The sequence below is a fragment of the Marmota flaviventris genome, chromosome 13 (assembly GCF_047511675.1).
Source record: "Marmota flaviventris isolate mMarFla1 chromosome 13, mMarFla1.hap1, whole genome shotgun sequence".
Taxonomy (NCBI): domain Eukaryota; kingdom Metazoa; phylum Chordata; class Mammalia; order Rodentia; family Sciuridae; genus Marmota; species Marmota flaviventris.
Genome location: NC_092510.1, coordinates 79,120,623 through 79,132,342, shown reverse-complemented (window position 1 = coordinate 79,132,342; position 11,720 = coordinate 79,120,623).

Genomic DNA, 11,720 nt, shown 5'->3' with positions numbered 1-11,720 from the left:
GAATATTCTAGATACTAGTACTTTGTCAGATATGTGATTTTCCCCCCAATATTTTCTCTCATTCTGTACCTTGAGTTTTCTTCCTATTAGGATCTTTTAGAGCTAAAATTTTAAATTTTGATCAAGTTCAACTTATTCATTTTTTCTTTTATGGATTGTGCTTTTGCTCTCAATCTAAAATCTTGTTGCCTAATCCTCAACCACAAAGATTTTTCCCTTATTTTTTTTTCTAAAAATTTTGTAGCTTTATGTTCTACATTTATATCTATGATCCATTTTGAGTTGAGTGTGCTATAATGTCTGAGACTTAGGCTTGTTTATTTTATTTTTGTTCCATGGATGCCCAATTGCTTCCACATTTATTGAAAAACCTGTTTTTCCTCTATTGCCTCTGCCAAAAATCAGCTGGATAAATTTGTGTGGTTCCGCTGGAGGGTCTCTGCTCTGTTCCATTGATCTGTGTGTCATCCCGCCACCACAGTGAGCCCACCGCTGTTGAATCGTAAGCACTTATAGTAAATTTTGACTAGATGGATTTGTTTCTCCCACTTTATTCTTTATTTTTTTCCCCTCAAAGTTGTTTTAGCTCTTTTGGTTCTTTTGACTTTTCATATATATTTTTGAATTTTCTGTATTCACACACACACACACACACAAGAAAAAAAAAAGCTTGCTGAGATTTTTATAAGAATTGTGATAAATCTGCATATCAATTTGGGAAGATCTGTCATCTTAACTCTGTCAAGACTTCCAATCCATGAACCTGTTATGTCTCTTCATTTATTTAAAGCTTCTTTGATATAAAATGTAGTTTCAGTATACAAGTTCTGTGCATGTTTTGTTAGATTTACAACTAAATATTTTTAAGCAATTATACATAGCATTGTATTTTTAAGTTAAGTGTCTATGTGTTCATTGTTAATAGAAATGCAGTTGATTTTGTATGTGTATTTTGCATCTGGTGCCTTTCTTAACTCACTTAATTCTTGGATTGTGGGTTAATTATTTGAGATTTTCTACATGAACAAGCATGTCATCTGAAAATCCATATAGTTTATTTCTTCCTCCTGCCTTGTGTATGTATCAATTCTTTTTCTTGACTTATTGCACTGGCTAGAACTTTTAGCAATATATTGAAAAGGACTGAGATTTCTTTATCTTGGGAGAAAAATGTTCAGTCTTTCAACATTAAATGTAATGTTAACTGTACATTTCTGTAGGCATTCTATAAATTTGAGGAAATTCCCCTTTATTCCAGGTTTGTTAAATGTCTTTATTTTTTAATCATGAATGGATGTTAGTCAGACATTGTCCAATTCTTTTCTGCTTTCTTTGATGCAGTCACATGATTTTCTTCTTTAGCCTGTTCATATGGTCGAATGCCTTTACTGATTCTTGAATATTGAGCCAACCTTACATTCCTTGGAATAAATTCCACTTGTTTATTGTGCATAATTCTTTTTATAAATTACTATTTGTTAATATTTTATTTATTTATTAAGGACTTGTGCATGTATATTCATGAGGAATACTGTTCTCTAATTTTCTTTCTTGTATTATCCTTGCCTAATTTTGGTATCAGGGCAATAATTGCTTCATAAAATGAATAGGGGTGTATCTTCTCATTTGTTTTCTGGAAGAGATTGTATAAAATTGGTGCTAATTTTTTTTAAAAAAGTTGTGAGAATTTCCCATGAAACTATCTAGGCCAGGAAATTTCTTTATTGAGAATGTTTATAATTATTTTTAATTCAGTTTCCTTAAGAATTATAGGACTATCCAAACTATCTCATATTGGGGAACTTGTACAGATTCATGTTTTCCACAAAAGTTCATTTAAATTGAAATTTTTATGTATGTATAGCTATTTATATTATTCATTTTTAATCATCTTGGTGTCTTTAGGTCTGTAATCTTTAACCTGATACTGGAAATTTGTCTTTTTTTTTTTTTTTTTTTTGTCCTACTATCAATCTTGTCAGAGGTTTGTGTATTGATTGTTCTTTTAACAGAATTAGCTTTGTTTTGTCAATTTTCTCCATTATTTTTCTGGTTTGGATTGCTTATTTTTTAATAATTTTTTTTTAGACAGAGAGAATTTTTTTAATATTTATTTTTTTTAGTTTTCGATGGACACAACATCTTTATTTTATTTGTATGTGGTGCTGAGGATCGAACCCAGAGCCCCGTGCATGCTAGGCGAGCGCGCTACCGCTTGAGCCACATCCCCAGCCCCCTTACTTTTTTTATTTACTTCTTTCTGCTTGTCTCGAATTTTTTGTTCTTTTTCCTTAAATCTTCAGGTGAAGGCTAAGAGTCTTAAGAGTCTTCTTCTTTTCTAAGATAAGCATCTAGGGCTGTTAATTTCCTCCTCAGAGCTGCTTTCATTTGTCTCACACATATTGATATGTTTATTTTCATTTTCACTCAGTTCAATGTATTTTTTTTTTTTTTAGAGTTTTAATATTTATTTTTCAGTTTTCGGCGGACACAACATCTTTGTATGTGGTGCTGAGGATCGAACCCGGGCCGCAGCATGCCAGGCGAGGGCGCTACCACTTGAGCCACATCCCCAGCCCCAAGTTCAATGTATTTTTAAAAATTGCTCTCAAGATTTCTTTGATCCATGGGTTATTTAGAAATGTGTTGTTTAGTTCCAAATGTTTGGAGATTTTTGTAATTATATTTCTGCTATTAATTTCTAGTTTGATTCCATTGTGGTCAGGAAACACAGTCTGTATTATTTCAATTAATATAAATTTGTTGAGGTCTATTTTATGGCCCAGGATGTGGTCTATTTTGGAATATGTCACATGGGCATTTGAAAAGAGTATACATTCTTTTGTTTTTGGTAGATCCTTTGGGTTCATGGTGTTTTTAAGTTCTCTAACCTTTCTGATTTTCCATATAATATTTCCATTAATTATAAAGAGAATGGTTTTGAAGTTTTCAATTACACTTGTACATGTGTCTGTTTCTCTTTTCAGTTTTATCCATTTTTGATTCACGAGTTGTTTTTTTTATATTTATTTTTTGGTTTTAGGTGGACACAATATCTTTATTTTACATTTATATGGTGCTGAGGATTGAACCCAGGGCCTGGCACGTTCTAGGTGAGCACTTTACCACTGAGCCACAACCCCACAACCCCAGGCCCTGATTAGGGTTTGTTGTTGTTGTTTTTTTTTAAAGAGAGAGAGAGAGAGAGAATTTTAATATTTATTTTTTAGTTTTCGGTGGACACAACATCTTTGTTTGTATGTGGTGCTGAGGATCGAACCCGGGCCCCACGCATGCCGGATGAGCGCACTACCGCTTGAGCCACATCCCCAGCCCAAGATTCACGTGTTTTGATGCTGTTTCCTCCCCTCCTCCTTTTCTTCATTCTCTCTCCTTCTGGTATATTTGAGTTGCTTTGTCTTCTTGGTGGATTGACCTTTTAATATCAAATAAAGTCCCATTCTGTCTCTGGTAATTTTCTTTGTTCTAAAGCCTACTTTACCTAATATAAATATTGCAATTCTTGCTTTCTTTTGACTAAAATTTGCATTTTTTTACTTTAAACCTATGTTACATTTGAGTGAGTTTCTTATAGGTAGCATATAAGTAGATCATGTTATTTAGACAAGTCCATTAATTTTGTTCCTTTAATTTGTATATTTAGAGCACTTGCATTTGATATAGCTATTGATATGTCACTCTCCACAAAAATTAAATTAAAATGGATCAAGAGTTAGAAATTAGCCCAGAAACTTGACATATGCTAGAAGAAAACATAGGGTCAACACTCCATCATATTGGTACAGTCACAAACTTCCTCAACAAGACCCTTAAGAAATAAAAACAAGAATCAATGAGTAGGATACCATCAAATTTAAAAGCTCTGGACAGCAAAGGAAATGGTTAAGAATGTGAGGAAGGGCCTATAGAATGAGAGAGAAATCTTTGCTGGCTACTCTTCTGACAAGGAATCAATGTTCAGAATATATAAAGAACTCAAAAAATTAAACATAAAAAGTCCCAAACACACAGAGTGTTGTGGCACACATCTGTAATCCCAGCTATTTGGGAGGCTGAGGCAGGAGGATCACGAGTTCAAAGTCAGCCTCAGGGAAGTGAGGTGCTGAGCAACTCAGTGAGACCCTGTCTCTAAATAAAATACAAAATAGGGCTGGGGATGTGGCTCAGTGGTCAAGTTCACCTGAGTTCAATCCTTGGTACCCCCCACCCCGCAAAAAAAAATCCCAACCAAACCAAATAAGCCAATCAATATTTGGGAAAAAGAATCAATCAGACATTTCTCAAAAGAAGAAACACAAATGGCCAACAGACATATGAAAAAATTTTAATGTCTACACAAGGATTTCATCTCCCTCTAGTCAGAATGGCAATTATCCAGAATGCAAATAATAATAAAGGATGGTGAGGGTGTGGGGGAAATGGTACACTCATACAGGGGAACTACAAATTAATATAGCCACTCTGGAAACCGTATAGAGTTTCTCAAAAACACTAGGAATGTAACGACCATATGACCCAACTATCCCACTCCTCGTTATTTATCTAAAAGAACTAAAATCAACATACCTTAGCAGTACAATCACTTCAATGTTTACAGCACACAATGGCCAACTTATGGAGTCAATCCAGATGCCTATCAATGGATGAATGGATGAAAAAAATGTGAGATACACATACACACACACACACACACACACACACACACACACTAGAGTTTTACTCAACTATAAAGAAGAATGAAATTATGGCATTTGTCAGTGAATGGATGGAAATGAAGAATACCATGCTGAATGAAAAAAGCCAGACTCAGAAAACCAATGGTCAAATGCTTTCTCTTATATGTGGAAGCTAGAGCAAAATGAGGGAAAGAAGCACTGTGGGTGGGGTGGGGGGGTGGGGGGTGGATATCATAAAGATATAGATAAATCAGCAGAGTAGAAGAAGGTGATCAAGAGGGAAGGAAGAGGGTTAGTTAAGAGGAGGAAATGCAGAAGGAGACAGTCAAGTTATGTGCATATATAAATATACCAGAAGGAATTTTACCTTTATGTGTATCTAGAAAGCACCAATAAAAAGAGATAAATAAAAGAGCAAAAGGAAGATCAGTGGAGTAAAGGAAGGAGAGTGGGGGAGGGAGGAGGGGAGGGAGGGAAGGGAAAGGGGAGGGAGTGGGATTGAAAGGAGAGGAAGTGGGATTGAAAGGGAGTAAATCAAACTCCATGCATCTAATGATTTTGTCAAAATGAACCCAACTACTATGTCTAACTATAATGCTCTACAAAAAGAGGCGGGAGACGGGAGGAGGAAGAAGAAAAGAAAAGAATGAAACTCCAGGTCCTGCTTCCTGGGGGCAAAATCTGAATCCAAAATCATCTGGAAAAAATGGATCACTAACTAGATAAAAACTTCCTTGGAATTGATATAGTCTTGCCTCTAGTTTAAGGAAAAAAGAAACCATTATAGGAAGTTAAGAACATATCTGACCATTTTCTTTGACTTCAAATTTAATAAGAGCCACCTAATAGTTTGACTGCCACAACTAATTTTGGGGAGGCTTTGCCATTATGTTTAAAAATGAGACTGACAGGGAAATAAATAGGTGTGGTATAGAGAAGGGCCAGGAAGACAGACATGGATGATTACACACAGATCAGCAGATAAGACAGAATAAACCCTGGTGGCACTGTATGTATGTTCTTATTACTTCCTTATAATGATCATGTGAGTAGTTATTTGTTCCCAAAATGGCAGTAAAAATGCCTCCCATTCCATGTGCCTGTGACACTTCTAATGAGGGCTTATATTCCTCCCTCCTTGACAATGGGTAGGCTTGTGACCATAGCAGAGTGAGCTGTATGATTTTCACGACTAGGTCCTAGAAGGAAATATAGCTTCTCCATGGTTTTAGATGCTGGAGCTTGGAACTCAGCCACCATGCTGTGATGAAGTTCAAGCAGCCACCCAGAGAAGTTAAATGTAAGTGTTCCAGCCAATAGTCCCAGCTGGGTCCTAGCTGAACTCACTAGACATGTAAGGGAACAAGACTTGAGATTATGCTAGTTCCTGGCTATCTACCATCTGAGAGCCTGGACATAATGGGGTCAGGCACAACCCATCCTTACGGTGCTTTTTCCAAATTCCTCAATCACAGAATCCGTGGACATGAAGAAATGGCTGTATTTTCGACTATGTTTGGGGTGGTTTCTTCTAAGTCCTGTTAACGGAAACACTCTGTGTGGTAGGTCCTACTCTCCCTATGTAAGTATCAGGACAGATTTTGGCTGCAAGTAATAGGACACCTGACCAGAGTGATTTAAACAATGGACATCTATTTTTCTCATGTAACAGGCAGTCAGAAAGCAAGAGGTTCGAGGGTGGCTTATGGCTTAATGATGTCAACCCTGGGTCAGCTGTTTGGCTGCCTTCTCAAGGTTTCCAGATGGCCACACAGCTCTGTGCATCCAGGATTCCCAGGAAGCCATCTACACGCAGGAAGGAGATACGGGGTTTTATCTCGTGCGCTTCTCTCTTACCATCTTTGCAGCCCATTCTCCAAGCTTCTTGGATTTCAGAGGCTGTCACCAAGTTCCAGGCCTTAGTTTAGCTACAAGGGAGGTGAAAATTTTAATATTTGCCCTTCTTGAGTCTCTATCATGGGAGGACAGCTTTACCAGCCAGGAAGAAAGGCAATAGGAACGGCCGTTAAGTAGGCAGCTAATAACGTGAGCCATAATAATCTCCATTTTTCTAATTGGAAAAAAAATAAAACTTTTATAGATTAAGTTATATTTTTGAAGGCAGCCCGGGCAGTAAAGGGCAAATCTCAGCACTGTGGGTGGGCAGAGATTCAATTAATTTTTCCAAGATCAAGGTGTTGCTATAGGTTAACTGAATAGGGACTCAACCAGTTTTTCCTCTCACTTTTTCCCATGATTAAAAATTGAGGAAAGTAACAAGCTGTCCTTGAAAGGCTCAAACATCTTGATCTTAGGTGACTCAGATAGGTAAGTTGACATGGGCAGGAACTGATTGTTCTTTTGGAGGAAAGTGCGCTCATCTTCGTCCTTGGCACTGCTACTTCTGCTCTTGCATCCCTGACAGACATTACTAATTGAAAACAGCACTCTCCTCCACTGAGCTGGTCCCAAACCAAGAATTCTCTATATAGCATTTCAGAGAAGGGTGGCAAATTGTTTTTAGTGGAGTCCACATAAGAGATAAAATCGATTAGCTATCTCTACTGGATCTCTGAGAGGATCATGGGAAGCAGCCAACAGTTTATGAAGAGTTCTCTGGTGACAAACTGACTTTCCAGTTGGGTCAGTCCTCACAAAGCTGGTTCACCTCACATTTCACACTGTGTCAGGCAGTCAGGAATGAATGGAAATGAAAGGCTTGGGGCTGTTATTTGCTGGCTTCTAATAAGAACAGGAGCTCAGTAGAGGAAATAGAACGATGTTCAGCTGCAGAGACCACCAACTCACAGAGGACCCTGTGGCTTATGAAAGCTCATCCTTGTTTCAAGATTGATGTTTTCCTGAAATTGTATCAGCCCTGCCCTTCTGTCATCCTGGGAATGACACAATAAGGGCCCTAGTTTTTCAAATGCAAACGATGGAAGAGTCTTCAGCACAGTATTAGTGAAGAAGCTGCTGATCATGGGTCTCCATTTCTCTAGGGAACTCTCAATATCTTCTTGGCAATTTCAAAGCTGACAGGATGGAATCTGGACTCCCTGGCCTGGTGTGTAAGGCCCCTGTTGATCTTGTTGCAGAACTGCAGGTAGTTCCCGCTCAAAGGTCCGTAGCTAACCCGCAGGCTTTCTAGAATGCCTGATGCCCAAGGATTCTAGTACCAATAACGCATTCAGCTAGGAAACATCATGTCCCCAGGAAGGCTAATGTAAGGAACCGCAGACAACTGAAAGTCCATGTTATGGTTTAGATTGGATGTCCCTCCCAAAAAAGCTCATGTTTGAGACAATGCAAGAAATTTTAGGGGATGAAATGATTGGGTTATAAGAGGTTTAACCTAACCAGTGCATTAACCTCCTGATAGGGATTGACTGAGTGGTAGGCAGGTATGGTATGACTGGAGAAGGTGGGTCCCTGGGGTATGTCTTTAGGGTTTATATTTTGCCCTGGTGAAGAGAGCTCTCTCTCTGCTTCCTGGTGTGAAGTCCTGAGCTGCTTTCCTGCACCACACTCTTCCACCATGATGTGCTGCCTCACCTCAGGCCCCAGGGAATGGAGCTGGCCATCTGCAAATGGAGACCTCTGAAACTGTGACTTTTCTTCCTCTAATTATTCTCGCCAGGTCTTTTGGTCAGAGCAGCGAAAAAAGCTGATTAACATAGTCCATTTTTTCCATTATTCAGGCAGCCAATCAGCCAATAGTTTTTGACATCTTCTGTGTTCCTTAGGTCTCTGGGATTGCAGACGACTTCTTCCAGACACAAGTTCAACAAAAAGACATGTGGCAAGACTTGAAGCTTGTGGTCCACCAAGAATTGTCTCTGCTTTGAAAACTATCTGTGAGCTCCTGGAGAATCCAGGGTGCAAGGGTCATGGGCCTGGCCCAGGTTGTCTCAGGGGGACCACTACTCACCAGGGTTGTCACACTCCATGCCCCTCCTCCACCCTGCATATCCCTTCTGCATGGTGTATTTTTGTCTATTAATACATTTGGCTCATTCTCAGTACCTAGTACAGCCTGAGTTTCTGTTGCCTATGGGGTGAATCTGTCTGTATTCTCTTGTTTTAGTTTTTGAGACTCTGTTTATCAGGGTTGGTCCCTATTTTGTTAGTATTTTGACAACTAGATTAACTTATAAATTATTGGCATGCATTGGCTGCTCTTAGGCCAAGTGCTAAAAAAGGGGAGAATCACCCCACAAAACATGGCCACCTGGGGCTGAACCCCAGTGGGGGGCCATGGGAAGGGCAGGGACCATAGGCAGAGCTCAGGATGTGACCATGATAGGATTTACTTCTCCATTATGCTTGCTACAGGACAAGCCTTGTGGGTAGAGAAAAACTATGACGGCCCTGGATGTTAGGGAACACAGATTCTAGTGGACATGAGATGCTAGAGCAGAGTTAAGATAAGAACATTTTCATGTGAATCTTTAATTGAGTGGACATAAAGGGGCTTAGCAGAAAATTATTAAGTGATTTAAGGTGAGCTGTTTATTGGAAACTACGATAGAAATTGAAATATTAGTTGAGTTAAAATTCAAATTGTGGAAAGTGGATGTCTTTGATGGAAATGGGAGGATTTACATTGAAATCAAAGAGGAGCATCAAAATGTAGTGCTGTGTCCTATCAAGAACAAAGACTTTGGCGTCAGACAGCTCTGCGTTCTAATGCTGGCTCTAGAATGAGAATGGCATTCAACAAATTAACGAGCTTTGGTTTCCTTGTATGAAAATGAATGAATAACCTTTGTCTTTGGGGTTATTATGAGGACAGAATGTTATCATGTGCATAATATACTTAATGTGGAGCCTAGAACAAGGAGTTTGATAAAGATTTGTGATCATTGATCAAAAAAAAATTGTAGAGATGCATTCACATTCACGGCTCTGTGGTTTATACATCAGAGAGATCAGAAAAGGTAAGGCCTGGGGCTGCGAGAGGAAGCCCACCTGAGCTGTAGAACGCTGAGGAAGGCCCTTTGGGAGCTGCACCATTGGCTAGAGAAGTATCAGAAGCTTTAGGTTTTGAAGTCACACCAGGAATCCCCCCACCCACCAGACACCGGACACCTTGAACCACGGGCGTGAACAACAGCAAGAGCTCAGTTGGTGAAGACTGCGTCGAAAAGTGAGGGAGATCTGAAACCTTGATGAAAGGAGGGTGCTGTGGCTCCTGCCTGACACCCCGATTGTCTAATAAAGAGATGCCTTTTGAGTTGTGTGACGCCTTATAATTGTATTTTTATTTATTTCATTAACAATAAAAATTATATATGTTTATAGTGTAAAATATGTTTTAAAAATATATTATACATTGTGAAGTAGTTAATTGGCTGTTATGCATCTGTATTACCTCACCTAATTGTGTGTGTTGTGTGTGTGTGTGTGTGTGTGTGTGTAAAGAACACAGAAAATCTACTCTTCTAGCAATTTTCAAGCATACAATCCAGTATTATTACCTCTAGTCTCCATGATATACAATAGTTCTCTTGAACTTTTTCTTCTTGGTTGACTAAAATTTGGTGTTTTCCAGCCATTATCTTCCCAAGCCCCTGCCCCTGGTATCCACCACTCTGCGTTTTACCTCTATGTGTTTTTTTTTTATTTAGATTCCACACGTAAGTGAGACCCTGTGATATTTGTCTTTCTGTTTGAATTTATTTCACTTAACATAATGTCTTCTGGGTTTATTCCCATTGCTACCAATGGCAAGATCTCATTCTTTTTATGGCTAAACAATATTCCATTCTGTATATTCACATACAGGAAAGACTCTTCTAGAAGATTGGAATGGAAGGAGGGTGAAAGGAGAAGAAAGTACTGACACAGATGCAGCTATTCCCCCTTCAAGTGTCCTGCAGGAGAATTTATGGAATCTGCAAAGCCCTAAGATTCTGAGTTTAATTTGAGGGGGAAGTCATTGTCCTGCACTTGTTTCTGGGGACTCTTGTGAGTTTTTACCAATAAACATTAACGTTTTCTTTTCTTTTCAGAAGTGTTCTACATTTCAGTGAAATACACAATATTGTCCCCAGTTTTAAACATTGTCAGTCCATTCCAGAGTAAGCCATGAGCCTGGCATGGAGTGGGCACTAAGGATGTATTTGCCTTACAGACTAATGAAGTGCTTTGGAGATCTAGCACAACCTACCTATTTTACAGATTAGGAAACTTAGCTCAGAGAGGAAAATAAGTCACACAGGGTCATCAGTGATAGATATTTATTTCGTTAACAATGAAACAACATTGACTCAAGCCTAAAAATTATTATTAGTCCCCAGGATCAACAACGAGGTAAATAAAAACTGTAAACACAAGAAATATTAATTTTGACTAGAAAATAGTCAAAATAGTCCCTGATCAATAATCCCTGGTAGAATTTGGACAATTTTTTATATTAAAAATCCAGTCTGGCGCGATGGCCCAGGCCTGTAATCCCAGAAGCTCAGGAGGCTAAGGGAGGAAGATCACAAGTTCAAAGCCAGCCTCAGCAAAAGTGAGATGCTAAACAACTCAAGGAGACCCTGTCTCTAAATAAAATACAAAATAGTGCTGGGGATGTGGCTCAGTAGTTGAGTGCCCCTGAGTTCAATCCCCAGTACCAAAAAAAAAAAAAAAAAAAATCCAGATAAATATCTTAGCCACTATGTGCCATATAGTATTTGAACAACTACTCAACCCTCCCATTGGAGCACCAAATCAGTCATAGGCAATATGTAAATGAATGAGCATGGTTGTGTTGTAATAAAACTTTATTATTTATGAACACTGAAATCTGAATTTCATATAATTGACATGTCAGGAAATACTATTCTTCTGATTTTTTTCAACCACTTAAAATTGTAACAGTCATTCTTGCTCCCAGATTGTACAAGAGCAGATGGTGGATTGGATTTGGCCAACCTTTGGTCAATGGCATCAAATTGGGGAAAGAGTACAATCAACAAAATTAGAGGTATTTTGCAGAATTTTTGGCAGCAGTAGAAATCTCCTTAGCCATTC